Source organism: Hemibagrus wyckioides, linkage group LG19, assembly GCF_019097595.1.
Source record: "Hemibagrus wyckioides isolate EC202008001 linkage group LG19, SWU_Hwy_1.0, whole genome shotgun sequence".
NCBI classification, from domain to species: domain Eukaryota; kingdom Metazoa; phylum Chordata; class Actinopteri; order Siluriformes; family Bagridae; genus Hemibagrus; species Hemibagrus wyckioides.
The window spans coordinates 9,456,727-9,479,974 of NC_080728.1; positions in this window are offsets into that span (position 1 = coordinate 9,456,727).

The following is a 23,248-nucleotide window of genomic DNA, read 5'->3' on the forward strand; positions in this document are numbered from 1 at the left end:
TACAGTCATATAGACTGTACTGGATTTTGAACTGTACAGAAGGAGACAGTATTTTAGGCTGAATTTATGTGATTAAAAAATAAAGACTGTTTAATTTGAAAGGCAGATGCACTCTATAGTAAGAAATCCCTTAAATCTGTTCACTAAGACAGGATTCTGAATTCACAATGTTTTTTTGGGGGCTTGTTTACAAAAAAAATAGTCTGTGGTTACCAACATTGTGTTTAAATCTAATTAGTTTCATTAAAATTGGATAGGTTATTTTTATGTAAATAACTGCTGTTAATTAACTAGTTATAAGTATAGATGTATTATGTTAGTTAGCTAGCCATGCATGTAAATAGCGTAGTTAGCTTGGATTGTACGTAAATAGCTGCTGTTAATTACCTAGCTATAAGTATAAATGGTTTATATTAGTACTGTACCTAAATGGGTAGGAGCTTGTGTTAGTTACGGAAGCTGGAGATATATTTAATATTTTGTTACCTAGCTATGCATGTTAGTAGATTAAGTTAATTAGTTACATGTGTGAATAGTTTATGTTATTGAGATAGATTGACAGCTATTCAGTAATCTGTAGCGTTCATCAGTAGGAAAATAATTGCTGCTTGTCTGATGTTCATTAAAGGTAGGCCAAAAGAATAGAGTGTGGTAGTGAACAACAAACAAATGTCACATACTCAACACGTTTAAAGTTACGCTGACACTGATAGATGTCCCAAATGCATGGTCTACAAAGATATCCTTTTGATACAAAATGCTGCTGATGAAAAGTATGTTAGAAGCATACCAAGAACATGGTTAGATGGTGAGATTACTGCTTTGAATTCAAGAACTTGTTTTATCAATTATGACTCTTAAAGGGAATACATGTGGAGAAGAAGTGCTCTGATTTCTGGTCTGATCTTGACTTAAAACACTTTATCTGATATATAAGAGTCTTTGTTGAATGTTATTGTACACTGTTCTCAAAGTGCACTCTTATATGGAGTACCCTGAGGCAACATTAACAATGCATTAACCAGCAGCAGCATCTAATAAACGGAGATTGCCTGTAGTGTGTGTGTGTGTGTGTGTGTAGCAGTGCTAAGACACCACACCTTCATGTCTAGACACTCTGTGTATTACTCAGACTGCAGCAGCTCTGATTCCTATCGCTTCACAACTCCCACAGGTCCAACTTACGAAATGGCTAAGATATTTCTCTTGCACCTAGTCATTTGACCAGAAACATAATCAGCTGCCTCAAATCACGCTTTATGCCCGTGACCTCCCCCTCCATGGTCCACGAACTTTACAATAATGACCATCAGTAATTCCTCATTGTCTCTGAAAGACAATTCAGTAACAAGCAGCACTGCCGGGGTGTGGAAGCAGATGAGTGTATTAGAGGAGTTTTAGCAAGCTCATTTTGTCTTCTGCAGAGATGCGGAAGCCTTGCAGCAGATTTATTACTGCCAGAGCGGAGGCGTTTGGCATCTCGTCGCTCTAATCAGCCTATTAATCAAACACATCCCATGTAAGCAACGATCATCAATCTGATGAAGCCAGAAGGAAAAGTGCTGTCTTAATGGCCTCGTCATCAGAAACAAACCAAATTCCTTATTGTCTTTCATTGTCTTGTTATGCTGAGTAAATACATGGAGTATTGCCTTTTTCACTTCTCTGATTTGTAGTCTTCTGTGAGTTTTAGAGAGTGAAATAGAGCTTGATCTCTATCGGTGTCGGGCTGTAATTATCTGTATTTGTATTCAGATTTAAATCAGAAGTGGGAGTGACCTAAACCAAAAGCCTGCATTCCTTCTGCCTTCCTTTCTTACTCATTTACTCACTGATTAAATGACTGAATTAAATACAAACACTACCGCTGTATCTACATAAACACCAGAGTATGCTAGAATATGCCAGCATTGTCAGCATGGTCTGTGAATATTGCCTCCTTTGCTCAGTTATTATTATTGTTCATATATTTTCATCTAACACATTCAGTTTTATTTACCAACATACAAACCAATCAGTAGCTTGAGGTCTGCATGAAAGTAATTAACTCCCAGTCACACGATTTCTTGTTGCCTCTGGCGGGATCCGACTCCCAATGCAGCACATCTAGTCTTAAACAGATGCACAGTGATCCTTTCTGCTAAACTTCCTAGGAAGAATGCCCAGTATCGGGTATTCATATCTGTATTTTGTAAACTTTCTATTCTTACCAAATATGCATTCATATTCAGTTACATGTCTACTATTCAACAAATAACCAACACTATCTCAGTTGGCAACCCCAGAGTTGGGCACTCATTATCTATGGCAACAAAAAAAATGTGGCTAATACAGTGTATCCACTCTGTGCATAGAGAAAAGCAATCATGTAATCTGCTGTGAGAATAAGTACCTCACCAAGGGGACAAAAAAGAGAATGGATGGGAAGTCGAGTGATGATTGAGGACCCATATGAATGGACATAGCAAAAGCTACACAGACCCAGCAGAACCCAACAAGCCTTTATTTCAAGTTCAGCCAAGCCTGACCATCATTTATTTGGAGTGCGGCTCTGTGCCACCAGGGAAGCAATTTCCAGCAGCAGCGGTAATGGGCACAAATCTTGTTTGGTGTCAGAAACCTTAAATACACCAGAACTGCGAGCATTCCGAGCTCAATTTTCATCCATCCGCAATGAGTCCGCAGCACGGCTTTTAAGCTGCCTGGTTGTTTCGAGAGCACAGGAAATGAACAAGCTTCTGGCTTTTAATTTTCTAGAGCAAGAGTAATGGGAGGATGAGAATCTCTAATTGAGAATATCAAGCTGACACAAACAAGTACACAAACAAAAACACACACATATACATACAAAGGCAAACAATATTGGAGGTAGTGTAAGACAGTGGAAACTATAGGAAACTATGCATTTATGTTACGCATTCAACTGCTTAAGCAAAGACTATAAGGAAAAGAAATTTTAAAACAATCATAACATCAGCAATCGTTCCCTCAGTCCTTCTCCACTCTGGCACAGACGTTTCTCTCTGTTTACTGTGCACTCATCCCATCAAACATTTCAGTCACAGCCTGTTAACCCAGCCAATGTAGAGAAAGAAGAAGCATCGACTTTCATAATATTTGTATGGTCGTCAAGATCATTCCATTCCCTCATTCATCATCAGGGAGACAGGCAGAGAGAAAAAAATGGTATTTGGAAATGTTTAATTCTCATTTTAAGATGTTCTCCAGCCATCTGCCTCCCACTCTTCTTTTTTTACTTCTCTAAACAACAAGTGGGAATTGATAGGATGAATAAAATATCATAGTTGGGATAATTATTATATTATTTTTATTTAAGTCTGATATGAAAACAGCTGTTTCTCTCTCATCTTGAAAACAAATATAAGACATTGAAGAAAATGATGTCCAATCATTACGAATAAATCTAGTCTCTCATGTCTCTGCCACCTCACAGACAAGTTCCTCTGTCAAGTTCCTGTGTCCTTGTAGTCTTCTTTAGGTTCTCCAGTTTCTTCCCACCTCCCAAAAACAGGCTGGTAGGTGAACTGGCTATGCTAAATTGCACCCATGTATGAATGTGTATGTGCTTCATGCCCAGCATAGACTGGCATCCCATCAAGGCTGAACTCTCACTTAACACCCAGTGTTCCCAAAAACCAAAACCACCACAACCCTGACTAGTATAAAACTGATAGTGAAGATGAATGAAAGAACAGGTTGAAGCAGAGTCTCAGTCTGAGTGTAATATAGAGCACCGTCACACCAGGGAAAGCTTTGGCTCTGAGAAGGACAGCCAACTACACCCCAGAGAGTTCACAAATAGCACTCTTGAGAATTGTGCATGCATGTGTGAACAAGTGATAGAGGAATGGGGTTTTCTGATTGTACAACCTCTAATCAAGTAGAGCAGAGGGGCCAAATAAAAGCTCGGCAGTAGAAGATGAGATTTAAAAAGCTTTATAAAACTTGTTGGTTATCCACCTGGGCTTCTAGGGTGTTTATTGCATTTATAGTCTTCTTACTTTCAACACTGGTGATATCATTTACAGGTTTTCTGATTATCCGTTTGGTTATAATCAGTTTTCCTATAAGGTTCATTTAAAATAAATTATTCATTTCAGTAAACTTTTGCAAAGTGTACTTTAAGTGGCTTATACATCAATTATGTAGTAAAAACTCAGTTAATTTCCCCCCAAAGTTAATTCTTTTTATCATGAAAAAATGAAACGTCTACCTGTTTTGTTTTGTCCATGTTTAGCATTGAATTTTTTTTGGATAATTGAAAACCAACACTCTTTATGAGGTTATCAGAACAGATATAAAACATCTCACACTGAAAGCCAAGACTGTCCTGACTAATTTTCTATCAGACTTGCTGTAATAAAATAATTTATTTGTTGATAATGATTGAAAATGTCCAATAAGTCAAGTTCCTTTCTGCCATTGGAATGTATCGCTAGTGCACTGGTTAAAAGGGTTTAATATTATTAATGTATGGCACAGAGTTGTTGTTCTTTTGGCTGTTTCCTGTTTGTGGTCATCACAGCGGGTCATTTGGTCCACATGTTTTGAATTGACACAGGTTTTCAGGCTTGGGATCAGCACTGAGAGTTAACTCTTTAGTGGCTGGGTTAGCTCCCTGCCCGGGATTCAAACGCAGGCCATGGCAATGAGAGCGCAGGATCCTGAGTCTCGCTATATGGTACAAAGAATTTTCCGAATAATACTCATACCATATTATGATAATCATTGTGCTAGACAGCCTTTGAGAAAATAGGGGCTTGGATTACCCTCTCAAATCTGTTCAAACAGAAGGTGATGATTCATTTTCTCTAACAGCACCAACTGATAGCAGGCAAGTCACCGGTTAATGTGCTGGTTTATATTGTGTTACACAGGGGCTTGCATAGTGGAATCAGATTGTTCTCCAGTGTCAGCTATTTGTATCAGTCAGGGGTAAAGCTGTTAAAGTTTTCCTGACCCAGCAAAGTCTTCAGGACAGAGAATTTTTTGTACTTTGTAATATCATGGGAAGATGTTTTTTTCTACTTAACTTCAAGAGAAAGAAAAACAGAAAGGCTGGTTAGGGAATGATTGTTTATAAATGCTATAACATGGGTACTAACAGGAACAAACTAGTTTCATAGATTGAAAATTATGACATGTTCTTTAATAATACATCTTGTTGGCATTGGGAAATTGCTGTGGTGTAAGAGGAATAAAACTTTTCATGGCATGAAAAATAAATTGGCATCATACAACCCTATCATTGATTATTTTCTATAAAACAGCATACCACATGATATGTTTTTTTTTCCCTTATATACAAGGAATACGTATTATATGTAAGGAGGATAGATTTCCACATCCACTCTGTGCTGTTAAAAAATAAAAATTGGTATGTTATCTATGATGTATGTAGCTTGTTATGGATTTGAATACAACAAATCAGACATAAGTTTTCTAGATCTTAAATGAGCAATTTGTCATGTGTATAGTCCTTGGCTGCTTGTGAGGTGAATCCCAACTGCAATGAAAATGTTTAACAAGCCTTCGAAGTGAGTGTAGAAATTGCACCTTTAAATAGATTATTGGTCTTGTTTACACTTGTAAACAGCTGTATCTGACACTTTTGCAGCGCTTGAAAAGGAAATTGGATCTGAGAGCAATGCATTCCAAGCAAGTTCTGCTTCTGAGGTCTACAGTTATATTGACTCGATCCCTCAGGCCTCTTAAGGCTCATCTAATGAACTTCACTAAAGTTAATAAAGTATTGGAACAGCCCTTAAAACTGTGTGGGGATCCCCCCAAGGGGAAATGGCAAGGACAGCTTGATAAGAGCACATTAGAAAGTGTATTGGAATGCAGAGAAAGTGTCCCTTGAAACCTCTTTCCCTGTAAAGCTCAGTATCCAGCCTGCAGGGATTTAATATAGTTGTCTCATGGTTTATGTGTTTCAGAAGCATTCAGAAGCCGCCCCATTCTTCGCATAGGAAAAAAAAGGATAAAAGACCCAAGCTGCAAAAAGTCTAGCCACACTAAAGGTCACCTCACACAGCTGCTAACAAGATTAAAAATGTATCTCTGGTTGCTGTGACACTTTTCATCTTTTAAAGAGATGGTGTTTCTGAAGTGCCTTTGACCACTGATGACTTTTGACCTCATAAGCCTGGCAGTGTGGTGTTTCAAAGTCTTTGCGCAGGTCTGACGTGCCAGGCCTTTTGGCATGGGTTGTAATTGGATCTTTTCTTTGTTGAGTATGTCCCCTCTCCACTCTCTCTATCCCCCCCACTCTCCGTGTCTCTTTCTTGTTCACATCCTCTTCTTTTTCTGGAATGGAGAGCACCTGTTGCACTTCATTATTCACAGTAATGACTTGGTTTTCAAACACCACAGCTGAGCCTGTTATAAGATTGTGGAAAAGCATTTGTGTGGGCCTAATGCAAACACAAACACTACTCTAAAACAGTTTTTATTTAAACGAGTTCTTTCTGTGTACAGCTGAAGTGACTTTACTGCAGCAATATTTTATATGGCACCACAAATTATTCCTTGTACATATATCCATACACTTTTCATATATATATTTATGTGTGTGTGTGCACAATTTAGTTTCTGAGTGTGTGTGTGTGTGTGTGTGTCTGTGTGTGTTTGCGATTGTATGCGTGTGCGATTGTGTGATGGGTTGGCACTCTGTTCCGGGTGTCTTCCACCTTATGCCCTGAATCTCTTGGCATGAGCTCCAGGCTCTCCGTGAAAATGGATATATGCTTATCTTTGCTTTGCCTTCACCTGGATTTTCTCCCAAAGGCTTTTTTTTGGTGCCATTAAAACCATTTCTCTTAAGATCAGTGATGCAGTGTTGAAAAGCAGCTCTGCTATCTGCAGCCGCAGGGTGAGAAAGAGGGGGAATAAATGAGTGAAGTTCAGTGGACTTCCCTTTCTATCCTGGCTCACTGTCTTCCAGCTCCAGCTGCACAAATACTGCAGTGCCCTGCCCTATCTTGACAGTTCATGTCCTCCCTAAGTGCAAACGGCAGGGCATTTTATTATCTTAATGTGTACAGGCAGCAGTGGGGTGGAACCAATGCTGTAAACCATTTGTGAAAAGAATCCTCAGGGATAAAACCACATGCTTCCTAGTCTGTTACACAGTGTGTGGTTTGGATATTATTTTTGCTCTTGTTGCTGTTGTTGTGTTTAATGTCCGAGCATGAGCATGCATGATTATTCCTCATTTACAGGCATGAAAAATAAAAATGAAGTTTTTGGACAGACAATGAAAGTAGAGATTACCTTGACAAAATCTCTCGCACTGTATGTCAACTTGAAAACTCTTCTAATCACACAAACATTCTAAAGAGATGTTGACATTTTAAAATATTTTACCTTTAGATCACTTTTGCAAAAATGTGTATGTATTGGGTTTAAACTTTCAATTTGGTTGAATAAAATCATACTCATATTATATAAAAAGTCTAAAAGGCCCTTCTAAACTCTGAGAGATATTTAGTCAAGCTTTTTTGGTCTACGTCTTATCTCTTAAAAATCTTTACATCCTTTTCAAACCATCCGATGTTATAGAGCTGTAACAAGGTGAGCTAATACATAATTAAAAATACACACATTCCAATTAATGCCAGCGAGCCACCTTTGGTCATTACTCCATGCTATGCAGTGGGAAGGGATGTGGAATCATAAATAGTTTAATGTTAAGCTTTATTTAATTCCCTCTCATACATAAATAATTGCAAGATGAAGGAAAACTCATGATGATTCATTTTTCAGAGAACTACCTGTGGGAAGCGTACAATTTAATTACACTGAAAGGTCCAAATGTGATTATTATTGTTTAAGTTGTGCAGCTCAAATGCCTGAGCACGTATGATTGTGTGGATTAAATGAAGGAGCTCCTGAGTGGCACAGCAGAATAGCATTGATATGATGTCAGAAGGCCATTATTCATGGGGAGACTGTGAGCTCATGTATGCAGAAGATTGGAGTTAGTAATTTCCTCTGAGTGCGTTTAGATGCTCTGTGATGGCTCTGGGTGATAAAGAGAGAATTTTCATGAGCAGCAGTTTGAAAAGACGCTACAGCTGGTTTCACATGTCTTAGAGAAAATTTGCTAGCCTTTGTTATTCCCAGCTGATAAGTGAATGTTATAGGTATTACCAGTTAGAGACTGGAACTTGGCGAGTGGCAGGGAATTGTAAAAATGCCCAAATTGTATGAAAAATACTAAAAACAATAAAGAGAAGGATGACAGTAAAGATTAAATGATGCCTCATCTTGGGGAACCATAAGTGAGCTTGGAGAGACTTGCAGTCCCGGGGCATTAAGTGTTTATGAATGTGCAAATGTAGTCTTATAGAAATTTGAGGTTAGATGACCGTTCAGTCCCTGAGGAGGTCTTACCCTTCATTTCTTATATCCCTCATATGCCTTAAGATGAATAAAGCAAGTGTTTTAAAACATTCATTCATAAAGACAAATCCCCTTACTTGATATGATTTCCTACAGTAATAGGATTTAAAAAAAAAAAGATACGTCAGTGAAATCCACCTATACATGCAATACGTAAAATCTATTATTACAAAATGTGATGCTAATCCATGACACAAACAATGGATACTAATGTATTGCAAAAAAAAGTCTCTCACATTCATAGTTTATACTTGATCTGTCATCATGTGGCAGGCTTAGAGTTTGTACATCAAGACATTATAGAATTCTGTATGACAATTGTGAAAGTTTTAGATATTGAGCCATAAAGCTTTGGCCCTCAATAAAATAAGCTGATAAGAGCTAAGGTTTTTTTGGATGAATGAGTACAAATCCCCACATTCTGTCATGGACGACTTGGACAGTTCCCTGACGGAACACCAGAGGCCGTTCCAGCGGGATTGTTTGTTATTATGTCCTGTGCCATGTGCTTTTGTTTATGTTCTGTGGTCTCACTTGTGTTTGTTCCACCTGATCATAATCCAATACCCACCTCTGCACACTGTTCCTTATGTGTCCTGTTCCTAATTACCTTCCTCACATATACCTGCTGTTGTTCTTGCTTCTTGTTTCCTGGTTTCTCTTCCCTGTTTTTCTTTTCTTTTCTCTGTTTTTTTGGGTTTTCCGTTTTCTGTTTCCCTGGATCCGGTTTTGTATTTCTGTATTTTCTGTTTCTCGTTTATTTCCTAGTGTTTTCCCATATCTGTTTGATTTGTTATTTTGCTAATAAAATCCCTGTCAGATTTTTGTTCCCATGAAGGCACCTGCTTTTGACACATCCACATTCCAAAATCTAGTGGAAAGCCTTCCCAGAGGAGCAGAAGCTGTTGCAAATACAAAGGGTAGAACCCCCATGTTCCATAATAATGCACCTAGGGTGCATGGGATGGGGTATGGGGGAATGGGATGTTCACCAAGCACAGGTGGGTGTGATGAGGCCATATAATGTATTTTGTGGATTGCCGGGACTCGCTATAGAGGCTTTTTTCTGTGAAACTGGTGGTTCCAGTGGTTCATATGAAAGTGGATAACCAAAAAATGCCTTTTCTCAATCAACACACATATTTTATATGCACCTGCATGTGTAATAAGCAAGGTGGGTTATATTAGTACCCTGCTCTAGAAATTCGGCTCTGGTCCGTTTTTCCAAGTGACTAGGCTTTCTCACAGGCAATTTGACCACAACCCAACACTATTTGTGAGAGGGAACAAATAATGAAAACAGCAGTTCAGGAAAGCACAGAGATTAGCTGTCGTTTCCCTTGCACCAATCACTTGTGACAGCCAGTGGCCAGTCTTCTCTCTCTGGTTTAAAGATTAGGATAACTGAAGCCACCAGGCAAGGTCTGCCACTGAGCACAATGGACCTGGGAGATAAAGGGGAAACTAGAAGCCACCATGATGATACAGTTATTTGTAGCACAACAGGAAAGTGGCAAAGAAGGGCAGCCATCTTTAATACAATAATAATACCCTGCCCCCCAGCTTCCCTTTATTGCCAGTGAAGCAAAGTCCTGCTGCTCTCTGTGCAATTGAAATCCAAAGCACATTCAATTGCCTTTCAGAGGAGGGGAAAACGAAACACCTGCTGTTTTGACATGACAGAGCAAATTTGCTGATTGAATGTACCTGAACCAGATGCAGCAGTCGACATACGGACAGTGCTGGCTTTATTTTCAAGACTATATTATTGCCAAGCCGATATGCACTACACGGGTTTGTTTGTAAAAAAAAAGAAAAAAAAAGAAAAGATATTGACATAACGTGGGGTGATACATCAAGAACAATATAGCTAAAGTGATTTCGTTGGTGATTTGTGTGGTCAGTTTTCTTCAAGCTAAGTAAAGTGTCACAGCACTAAATAGCTAGTAGAGTAAATGAATGTACGTCAGATGTTATACATTCAGACAGAGTGGCTGGCTACATAAATCATAAAACAAATCATAAATATGTTGAAATATTTTGTTATTTATTGCTCCTGCTTAAACATATAAACAGCTTCATTTGACATTTTTTTCGCACTGTTTTGTGAAGCCAATTATACAACAAAGCACAACGCCTTCAGGGTAGGTGCTGAGGCTGAAGTCTGTAGTTATGCTGACTCAATCCCTCAAGCATCCAAAGGCTCATCTAATGGAGTTCATATGAGCTGATAAAGTATATAAAGGCCCTCAAGCTGACAACAGAGTTCCCAAAAGGAGGAAGTGGTAATAATAACATATTGGATTACAGAGACAATTTTACATCAATAGTCAAAATGTTATCCAAAGTCGTCCTGAATGTGTGTCTTAATAAAGGCATGCTTGTGAATGAAACCAAGGAAACTTTAAGTCAAAAGTAGGATCTTCTCGTGTGAAAAGGGGCACTCTGTCTAGCACTGGAAAAAATTAACTATACAGATGGCTGGATAGAAGAGCTGGGAGAGAAAAAGGGCATGCAGCAGCAGTGACATTTCTCAAGCCTAATACAACGTCATTATCTTAGCCCACTCTGGACCCAAGTTGTGCGCCTCACACTTTGATCAGACAATCATTCAATCAGACAGTCAGAGAGAACACTTTCCAAGAGGATAAACCCAGTCTACTGCACTGTAATGCCATATCAGTGTCTCTTCCCTTAAGGGCTTAGGCTTTCTATTTTGTGAGAAAGAGGACAGCTTTATTAATATGGCATTAATATCTGAGCTGTTTATGATAATATAGGATTGCTTTGAACATGAATACTTATAAGGTGAAACGTGAACGTGTGTGGATGTACTTACAGTGATTATAAACAATTATAGGCACTGAAGCCACACTATGCAGCAGCACTGTATTTGGAAACCATTCTTCTATTTTAATCATGTCTGTAGGCTAAGCTCAGCAGAGAGCCTTCATTCCATCCAACAGGCGCAAGACTAATTTCTCGGTGGGATTCCTCATCCCTGTTTATTAGAGCTGCTCTAATTTCATTTATTAGCAAAGCTTTGATCAGAGCCTTCCTTCAGCTCTCTACCTCACTCTTTTTCTTTCTTCGGCTCCGCATGACTCCGGAACAGGGGGCATTTCATACCCGCATGTAGCTTTTCAGCCTGTTTTAAATGCATATTCCCTTCAAGCAGGTCTTTTCATTGCTCCTCCTCAGCCATCTTTGCTAATGTCATATGTGAATGTCACTCACACTAATTTAATATGACACACTGGATCATACTGGAAGTTACTAGTTGTCATCAAGAGAAAAACAGTTAACTGGAACAGATATAGCTGAATTGGAAAAGCAAAATTTCTCTACAAGATAGCAGTTAGAGATGTGGAGATGATGATTTTGGGGTCACCAAATCTCCAAATGTGCAATTAGACATTCATTTTCAAAACAATTTGGCTACGAGAAAACATTTTCATAAACACAAGCATAAGTGCCTGGAGTTGGACTAGACACTGCAGTGGTCAGATGCAGCAAAAACAGAACTTTCTAGTAATTCAAAGTGGGGTTGTTTTAACAAGAAGCATAGTTGTACAAGAAAAACAAAACACACACACACAAAAAAAACAATCCACATTATTCTAGGTAGATTTTTTGGGGCTGTTTTCTTTCAAAGGAACCTTCTAGCATCACGCTCTCCATGACTTACCGAGAGAACTTAATACAAAGTCTGGCTGCATCTGTTAAACGATTACTTTTTAGGAGAAGACTCAACGTTGTATGTTGGGACAAAAGTACTAAATGATGGTCTGAGAATTTTGTTGTAAATTAGTTTGAATAGTTTTATAATTAGAATCAATGTACTTCAACTAAGGATTATATTTCTCTAATATCATCAGTGTCAGATTAGGCTTGGTGATCACAAAGACATTGGTTAAGTATCAGGTTTATATACAGTATCTAGTCTTTATTTGTGAATTTGCAGCTATTTTATTTGTCCTGTTTTATTCTCGAAATGCTTTATTGTAAAATGGAAGCTGCCTACTGAGCATATGCATTCAAATACAGATACTTAGATACCGGGATGTACAGGCGACTAGGGAAATCAGACAGCTTCCATCCCAAATGGACTGATTGTGCACTTAAGACATGGAAAAACAACTTAGAACTTAGAGTGCACAGTAATAGCTCAATCTATCACAGTCACCGTCCACAAAGGGAGTGAAGCAAAGCCACAGGGAGAGAAATACAGTGCTATCAGACACATGAGATACTGAGTGCATACAACCCGGTCCCTTCGGAGTTTAAACTTTAAATACACATGCACACACATACACTCTTTCAAGCTTTTTGAAATCTACTGAGATTGCCTTATTGGCAGGATGAGCTGACAGAGGCCGCTTTCCTGACTGTAAGTGCTGCTAAACTACTTCTTAGCACTGCTGACTGCACTCTCCCTACAGACCGAATGAGTGACAGCCACTTTGAATTTGCATTCACAGATTCACATTCAAATAAACACAGACTCAGACAGACAGGCATTTGCACTCTGTCTGGATAGAGAGCACTGAAGTCAGAGCAAGGACTTGTCTGTCACTTGGAAACCTTTAACTAAGATACAGTATGTGAATGTAGCACAGAAACAGGTTTGTGTCAGTGTAAATAATCAGTGCCAATTATCTACCAATTTACAGCAGATCCTTATATAATAATATTGCCTCTTAGGAATAATTATTCGCATTAATAGTCCCCTTTAGTGTTTGTAAACAAAAAAAGGTTGTAAAAATACTAAGTGAATTTGATGTATAGCACTTTTAACATTGGCAATGTCTCAAAGCAGCTTTACACAAATATGGAAAAAGAGAATAAAAATAATTTTAAGTTTACAATTTAATTAATATTTATCCCTAAAAATGATCCAACAGTGTGGCAACAGTGCCAAGGAAAATCTCCCTGAGATGATATGAGGAAGAAAGCTTGATAGGAACCAGGCTCAGAAGGAAACCCATCTTCATTTGGATGACACTGGACAGTAAATAATGTAAATGTAAATAATGTACAACTGTTTATAGCCAACTGGAATTGTGCAACTAAGAGCTCCTGGGCAACTAATAGGTCAGTGTAGTTTCTGAGTTCATTATAGACTTAACACTAATTCCTTCTTGCAGAAATCTTTAAATGTTTACTGGTGAGCACAAAGCTGACCACTGCACCAGCAGTTCAAAGATGGTGCAATAGTCTCCAAGTGGTTATGTCCACAGCAGTCCCTTGGGTCACTGGGTGTCCACAGAGATCTATCCCCAGCAGCAGTGAGCACCAGCATTCAACAAGAGATAGGGTGTCAAGATGAATCAGGCAGGTCCAGAAAGAAGAAGCTGTCACAGTTCAAACTCAGAACACTGAGAGCTTGGGAGTGGCATGTATAGCTCGACAGAGAGAGAGAGAGAGAGAGAGAGAGAGAGAGAGAATTATTGAAAAATATTAGAAATGTTTGATTTTATTTAGAAATCAGACTGACAAAATGTTATTCACACATTATTATATTATTATTATATTATTATAGATTAGCACTAACGAACAGACAGTTTGATTTGTCTAAGCAATTTCAAATGGTCTAACTCCATAGACAGAAACTGAAGGCATGAAACTGAAGGTCGTGTTTACAATTTTATTGAATGTGAGCACATTCAAGACATAAAGCTTTACCATTAAAATACTGAGGACATCGTGGCACTGAAAGCCCAGTCAATCAGCTGAGCATCAATCCATTTCTAAGCTAAAGGTGTCCTTTATAGACAACTCCTCAGTAAGAATGTGACTTAGCTATCTAGCATTCAATTTGTTAAAGCAATATAAATGAAGTATGTTAGATAATTACCTAGCACGTACGTGTCACTAGATAAAACTGAGCTCTTTGGACCAATTATCCCTCCCAGTTTCCTAAAAACTACAACTGTTTACAGAAACTGGTGTAAGCTTTGGTAAGGTCTATTTAGCATTTATTTACAAGTCATGGGTGTCAGCACTTAATGCTTTTCTGCCATGGAAGGATCTGTTTTCATATGAGCTACATTGTTTTTGTCTTGTTTGCTTCAAGGGAGAGAAATATAAGGCCTGGTGAGTGGATGAGTTTTACACTGTATAACTGCTCTTAAATAAGCGATAACAGATCTCACACAACATTGTACTGTATGTAACTATAAATACTTGATAATTATGAGGTGTTGTTCATTAATGGGTTAAAAATTGCAATAGTACTCAAAGTGCTGTGGTATAAAAGAACAAAAAAGCACAGAGTCATGCTGTTATAAGAGAATTTGAGAGGCAACTTTGTTTAATAAAATTGAAACTGGTCTCAATAGGTTTGCTCTGTTCCTGTTTAAATATCTTAATGAAGTTAAAAAAGAAAAAAAATAAAGAAATCTCACTAAGCCTTTCTTAATCCAAAGCATTGATTTTGTACTTTATTAAAATTCTAATCCCATGTATCACTGCTCAAAGGAAGAGATCAGAGATAAATAAAAAGGAACAAATACACGAATGTCATGTGGATCAATAAGAAATCATTTTCATCTGAGCAAAACATGCGGAAGTATCCTCACGTTCCTCTTTTTCATAATCAGCTATTTAATTAAGCATAATCTATTCTTAAGAGACAAGTCATGGGGAGCGATGGTAAATGTTACGTTTGCAAATGAATGTTGGCACTCGTGATGAGAGTGTGCACATCCTTCTCCTGCTTATTGACAGCGTAGAACAAAGGAATCAGCACAGGATGCTGAGACGCATTACCATCATCCTGTTCTCTCGCACACATCTACTGTCAAACAGTGGCCAGGAACAACAATTAACCTGAAGATGTAAACAGTGTGATTGGGAAATGGAAGCTTCTCTCTCAGTCTCTCTCTTTCTCCCACACACACAATGCTGATGAGTTAATGACAAGCTCTATTGTTGTATTGTACTCCTTAGCTTGACTGATTGACACATAGAGGGGCAACACAGGGACACACACAGAGCGAGAGAGAGCGAGAGTGAGAGAGAGAGAGAGAGAGAGAGAGAGAATGAGAAGACTCTTCTGGAACTGCACAGAAATAATAGGCTTTACTTGGTAGTGCAAGTGATCCTGTGCACAGTCCAACGCCTGAATAGCTTCCAGCAAGGCATGCAAAGCACTAAAAATGTTTAAAAGCAGACTTCAGCCCATGCAGGCTGTAAAGACACTGTTAAGGGGAATAAAATAACTTTAGGGCTTTGTGTTGTCTATGGTGCAATGGCTGTGCTGAACACAACCTCTCCCGAGATCTGGCAAAGAGTATTACAGATGACGTACACTGCTTATCTGTAGAACGTGGGAAAGACGTGGGAAAAAAAAGATTTTGGTTACATATAAAGCTTAGAGTTTAGTTTACAACATACAGCAAGCTTTACTTAGCAATATGACAGTACACCAGAAAAAGCCATTTTTATTCATTCATTTGAAAAATTATTTTAGTAACGACATAATTAAAGCCTCTCACTGGTCTCATACTGGTACCTTGGCAGTGGTAGGATTTGAACTTGTAACGTTTCTTTTTTTTTGTCAAGTAAAGGCAAGCAATTTCACACATGGTGGAAACTGCCTTCATTCCCATATCTGAGCACTTGAATAATCCCATGGAACCTAAACCCTTGATTGCTTTCTAATTAGATTAATGTTGGTCTCCTGGGCACATAATATGCAGTACAAAGTATGAATAAACGATGACTTACATAGGATTGTATACATGGACTTTCTTCCATTGAGATGTAAATGGAACAGTTCTAATCATGGGTAAAGCCTGAGTAATCAAACTTAATCCAAGGCTGATAGTGCTTGTCTTGACAGCATAGCTTTCATCAAAAGTTTACATTCTTACTGGAGTTGGTCTGCTAACACTGGAAGCAAAACCGTCGTGATGCTTCTCTTGGAAGAAGGAAGCTGTTGTGTTTACTGTCACGATGAGCGCTTATGAGGATCAGCTAAATGCTGGATTTTCCAAATGATGTAAAGTTCACAGTATAGGCTCATTAATTTGCGTGATGTTCCTAAACGATCTAACATGTTTTTTAGGGATATCGACTACAAATTTTTACGCACCTAATCAACTGTGATTGTATGCTTTACATGTCAGTTAGATGCCCTCTTGGGTGCTTCTTGGCCAATAAAAGCTGCTATGGAGTTCAAACCTTCTGCTGTCAGTCTGAAAGTCTGGCTACATGACACTAGTCTAACACTTAACCTACTGGAACCTTCTGAAAACTATCCTGAATCTGAATTTAATTCCATTCAATTTAATATTTATAAGGCTTTAACAATTAAACAGCAATCCAGATGTAGATTCGGATTTAGATGTCTAATGATCAAGCCAGAGCAACAGAGTTAAGGGAAAAACTCCTTGAGTTGACATAAGGAAGAAAGGAAAAGCATTCTCTACATTCTCTAATAAAGTGAAAGTACTAAATGTGTTCAGTATGAACATCACAGTTTTTATGATTACAGCAGCAGTCTTTATGTCCTAGTAGCCTGGTGAGATTATCCATGGAACAAAGGAAGAGGTTGATTGATTGATTGATTGATTGATAATTCATCACTGGCACCATTATGTTTAGTTCTTTTGACTGGCAAGGTAGACAGGCAGGTTCAGTCAAAGGAACATCAATCTAGTGATTCACTGGTTAATTTTTTTTATTTAAATCTTATTGGTTGTTTAACATAACACAAAATATTGCGATCACCCAGATATTTTTTTTCCCAATCTGTCTTCACTGCCCATGGATCTTTTAATCAGAGGTAAACCTATAAAGATTTCTTCTCCTTAGACTTTCACTCCCATCCTCCCACTTCATCGCAACCATTGATCAGAGGGGAAAATTAAGATCGGCTTCTAGATTTGAAGGTCGACTGCTCAATTTGCTCTTTGAGGCCTCCCCCGGGTGGCAGCGTGGCTGAAAGAAACTCCTGACAGGCTAATTTATGAAGACAAAGTGACAGCAGGTCATAAGGTAAAGCATCGCATTCTGATATATCCGTTTAGAGGTGAGAGGAATGCCAGCATGCTGTAATTAGAGCTTCTTGATGCAGGATGTTTATCCGTGGTTATGCATTTAGTACCTCAGAGAGGAGCTCCACAGCAGGGAGGGGTTATATCTTTTATTCCCAGTGGAACTTCTGCTTAGGCAAAAATCATGACCAGTATGGAGGAGCGAAGAGAAAAATGAGAAAAGGATGCTTTTTTCTGCTGCTGACACAGTAACAGTGATGAGAAGAGATTAGGAACTGATGCCTCCCTCCATATGCCTCTCTCTCTCGCTCTGTCTCTCGTTCTCTCTCTCTCTCTCTCTCTCTCTCTCTCTCTCTGGTCCATCACAGATAACCCACATGCTACTATGACTTGCCATTTCTTTGGGAAGTCCTGAGGTATTTATTTCCCAGTTGTCCCAGCTAAGCCTAGACTGTTTGTGCCTGAAGCTTGGAAATGTTTGTTTTTTTTTCTCCCATCACTCCCTGCTTTATTTAGCTCACACTACAAATGCATTCTTGAATCCCTTAAAGCGATTTCTATTTAGTTTCCTCTTATGGTTCATCACACATGACATGACTGGTATGAAATTTTTAAAGCTACCCTGAGGAGTGGGCCTGTATCTTTAAGCTTCTTTTTGACTTAAGAAGGTGGCATGATATCTACAAAATAATGCATTTTAGCCCAAAGCCAAGTAACAAAGCTTACAGACAGACTATTTTGTAAATGCAAACTGAGCGCTCATTGAGATTCTTTTAGTGTTGAATGTAGCATGTAATTAATTGTCTGTTTGTTTGCTTCTTTATGTTTGCATTAGAGAAAAATTATGAACTGAGCTACAGATGCTCTCTCTAGCACATTTCCGGATACTTTTCTTTTACTGTCGTGCTTTCAGTTATGATTTCATTGAGTTCCCATGACACAGGTCATTGTATAGTCTGTTTAAAGCACAACTTTACAACATGGTGTAACACATTAATATGGAAAGAATGAAACTTTATTGAATGTCTAAGAATGCCATGATCATAATATTCCATCCAGAGCCCAAGTGCATTTGGGGACCTTTTCAGATCCCAAAGAAATTTATTCATTACCATGCAAATTAGTTTGGGAATCGGTGACTAAAAGCATTTGACATACTTCATTTGAATGTGTGTAAATGCAATTAATGGGACCTCATTCAAAAAAAGTGAATTGCCTGCAGATAATTGGCATTGTCTGGATCCCATTAAAAGTTTTTGTAATAAAAAAAAACAGGCTTAGGAGCAAAGCCTTTCCATCATACTGTGGGATAATAAACCACCTTCCACCCGGTGTGAATAGAGTGATATTCAAAACACAAAGCAAGGTAATGATTTTCACTAGGATTTCTGTTAGGCTTGATCATGTATCATCCCCGGAGCAAACTTCATAAAACACATGAACACTGGCTGAAAGTGAACACAGACACCTAAAATTAAAGGTGTTATGGAAAAGATATATAATATTCATTGAATAATGTTAAAAAACCATTTTGGGTTGCATGTTTGATTACACTGGCATGCTCCCTATTCCTTCTTAGTTAAATCCTACCTTGTTTTTTGGCAGGATGTACATTGTTATTTGCTTTCAGAGCAAAGCTGTTTTCACAATTACTGTCAGCACTACCCAGAAGTAATCAAGGAGAATGCTCAATGTGCAAAGTAAAAAAATCTGTGTCATAGCCAGTCTAAACTAAATCAGGTCTATGGCCAGATTCAAACAGTAATCATTTGAAATGCAGTAATCATTCTTCAAGTCTGGTGAATGCCTTGCCATATTTGCTAAGCTTAGCCTTAGTGAACTGCTGTCTCGGCTAACAATTAGTCTAGTCGGGTTAAACTCACCTCATTTAACATAACTGAGTTTGCTAAATCCACCATCTTTAAAAGCTTTGGTTGTTCCACTCTTTAAGGTTCTATGTACAACCCAACTATAGAGTGTTTTCATATCAAGGGGGTCCAAACCGTAGCTTTTGTGGAGGCTATAATCCTTTAATTTTCCAGTGGACCCACAAAGAACCCTTGAATTCAAAGGTAGCATTTTTTTCAGGGACAAACTCGGAAGCAAAATCGGCCAGCAAATTTGCTTTCAAGTGGCCCCAAGACATTTATTCAAACTGGAAAATGCATGAACTATTATTATGACTCATTACTGCACAGTTTCTTTTCTCAGCAGGACTTTTCAAAACCTTCCACTATTCTTCACCATTTTTATTTCACCTGCTTTCACAAAAACAACAAATATGCTACAATATACTAAAGATGAAACAAACATTTTTGTGTACTCTGATCATTTCTTTCTGAGAAAGCATTGACTTGATTGATGGGTACGCAATCAGTCAAGGGCTCAAAATTCTATTTCAGCACTTAGCCTTAGTGCTCCCAATTCAGAATACTCCTAAACATGCAAACATTCCAAATCATGAACAAATAGTGTTTGAAGGAACAATATATAGTGTTTGTCTGTGTAGCATCTGTAAACTGAAACCAATGAAGGTGAGGTATTACAAACATAGCCTATGCTTAATGTTATCTGTAGTATAAAAGAACCATCTTCCACAGACAGAATCAGAGACTCAGGACCCATTGCTCACTAGAAAATTTCCTAAAATTCCCAATGGCAAGTTTACCCATGGTTACACATTTTAGAATGATAATTACTTTAGACACTGATAAGTCCAAATTACAAACAAAGCGAACATTTAATATAGATCCTCATGTATGCAATACTTAAAATGTCTTCTTCACTTGCAACTCCTCCTGAGCTCTTTACAAGTACTACTTTAATTGTAACAAGAAAAGGGTGATATTTACTGAATTCTAAGCTTCAGTAAAAGCAAAGTGAAGTAGCTAGCTTTTAATAATTTTTCTTATTAAAACCAAACAATAATATATACTCATTCCAAACAGCAGTGCTTTTAGTGAATGCTACAGTATGTTACTTATCTTCCGAATTGTCTTGATGGCCATTTTCTTGATGTAAGCTTGAGTCAATGGAAATTAAAATGAAGTGAAATGGATCGATTTCATGTTCTAGATGATATACAGTGATATTTAAATATTTTGGTTGTGTTGTTTTGTTGTTGTTGTTTTTTTTACATCACCCAGCAACATGAGCAGAAGAGCAATGCTAATATGTATAACAGACCAGAGTTCTCTCTCTCTCTCTCTCTCTCTCTCTCTCTGTTTTTTTTTTTTTTTTTTTGATAATAAGAGAACATTTCAGCCCATATCAGGGACCATGCTTTCATGTCAATAATGTTTCTCCATTAGACCTGGAAATAACACTATTATATTATATCACAGCATATCTATCAGACCTGCAGGAACAGCTCTCTGGCTATTGAAGTAAATCCATATCAGCTTGTACAAGAAAAGACACCATCATGTTATTTACTTGCATTTGTTTTTTTTGGCCCACGCTCCCAAACTCTATCTAACAGTGTCTGGCTTTGCAAAGATTTTATTTTTTTTTATATATTTTTTGCCCAAGGAGAACCTAAATGTGGGCTTATTTGTTAGTTTGATGGACAGAGATGTCCTCTTCTTGCATTGTTAAAGGAAAAGATCCAAGGCCATAAGATTGAGGCTCCTTGAGGCAACATTTGACATTCAATCTAGACATGATCAGCAAAATGGTACACACAAAATGAAGGCAACAGCATACGACCTGTTCAAGTTGCTCCTGAAAATGTGTCAGGGCTACACCACTTAGTTCCAGGGAAGGGAAATCTTAAAGCTAAAGCATACAAAGCATACATCTTATACAATTGTGTGCTTCCAACTTTATGGTAAAAGTCTAGGGAAGAACATATGCATAACATATGCGTATGGCTGTAAGGATCATATAGAGTTCATTTCTTATCCTTTTATTACAGCAGCAGTAGAATGGTGAAGTTATATGTAATATAGTTAAATAGGGTATTTTTTTGTAGATTGTATGAATTTGAAGTTTGAAGTTTTTAAACTTGTTTATTTGAATTAAATATGCATTAAATTTCATGCATTAATATCAATATATATATATATATATATATATATATATATATATATATATATATATAAAATTATTTAAGAAAAGGTAACATAAATTCAGCAAATGTCAACATGTTGAGGAATTCCACTGTAATATCTTACGTTCTTCTATGGTAAAGGCTTTAAATTCCAGACAATTTGGGACCCAAAAAAAGACTTGACCCTCATCTTTTGACCTTTGAATTGGATTCTGCTTTACTTAGAAATAGATTTAAGCATTCACCAAGTGTCTTCCCACTCAGCTAAAGCCCTACCTTAGTTATATCTCTGGAGTTATATACACCAGTACCTACAATTGCTTTGTTATTGTTTGAAATCATTTTCTTGTTGAAGCACTGCATAATACCCACATCTCTCAACACTTTTACTTGTATCTCTTCAGCGTAATTGAAAAATTCTGTATATTGCTGATGATTACACTGTTGTGAAAAGCTGTATGAAAGCACAACATGCAGCCAGCCTCTGCTCCACATGATCTGAGTAGCCTCAATTTGTGCACGAACAAAAAAAAAAAAAAAATGATGCAGCAGAAACACAAAGAGAAGGAAAGACATGGTGAGCAGAGACAAAAAAAAAAGTGGCACTGGAGAAGTTCAAAGTCAAACCCCAACACCAATCAAGTGGAGGGAGTCGGCACAGAAAAGATTAAAGGCAGAGTGAAGAGAAAGGTCAATGCTGAGATGATCACAAAGCGCCACATCAAGAGAGGCTCCCCACTAAGTATAGCATTACCTAGCACTACCACTGAGCATCAGAGTGCTACATACACACCTCTTCATACACACACACAAACACATATGCACACACACACACACAGAGCAGCAACTAAATTCTACACCACAAGTTCACATTAATAAATAAAATACAGTGGCTATGGAAATAACAGATAAGCTGGATTGAGCAACAAGGACTTTCGATTTCACTTCGATTTATATCAGTCTACATTTGATAGAAAGGTTAGTAGGAACAGTTAAGAATTGCTAATGTGCTTATACTGGGTCTATGCACCAGTTATGCACCATCACTGTCATTGCAAAGGGAGAGATTCATTACCATCACCATTACACACACATGCTTACAACTGTACAAGTCTGGTTTAAAAAAAAGGTAAAATTGTTAGAAACTATTTGAGCTGCTGAGAGCCTACTTCCTACAACTGGCTTATACAATAAGGTATAATTATTGTGTAATGAAATAAAGCGTATGATTCTTACTGTATACATTGCTATACTTGTAAATGTAGATGTCATATATATATACAATATTTTATATCTCTGTCAAGCTTTGGCAGTATGTTCACTGATATTTATTTTTCTCTAAGCATAACTTCTTATATTTTTTTCTTGCTGATTAAATAGAATGAATCCTCATCAGAGGTTTGGGAGACATCCTGTATGACAATTATAAATACTCCTCCTCATGTCTCAGCTACTTCTGCCTTGACCACACCCTCTAATGGTTATTTTCACATTCTCCCTTTTTATGAATCTCATTCTCATTAATGTCAGTGCGTTTAACCTTAATTATACGCCTTTTCCATTTCTTGTGAAACATTTTGTTGTGTTGTCTAAAATCTCACTGGACACTTTTAACTCCATGGACAGTGGACTCTATTATTACCCATAATATTCTGTTAATCCATTGTACAATTGATGCACTCTCCTTAACACTTAAGTACTGTATTGTAATGGATAGCAATTCCTTTCAGCTTGAAATTTACTTGGCAGGATGGATAGAGGCCATATT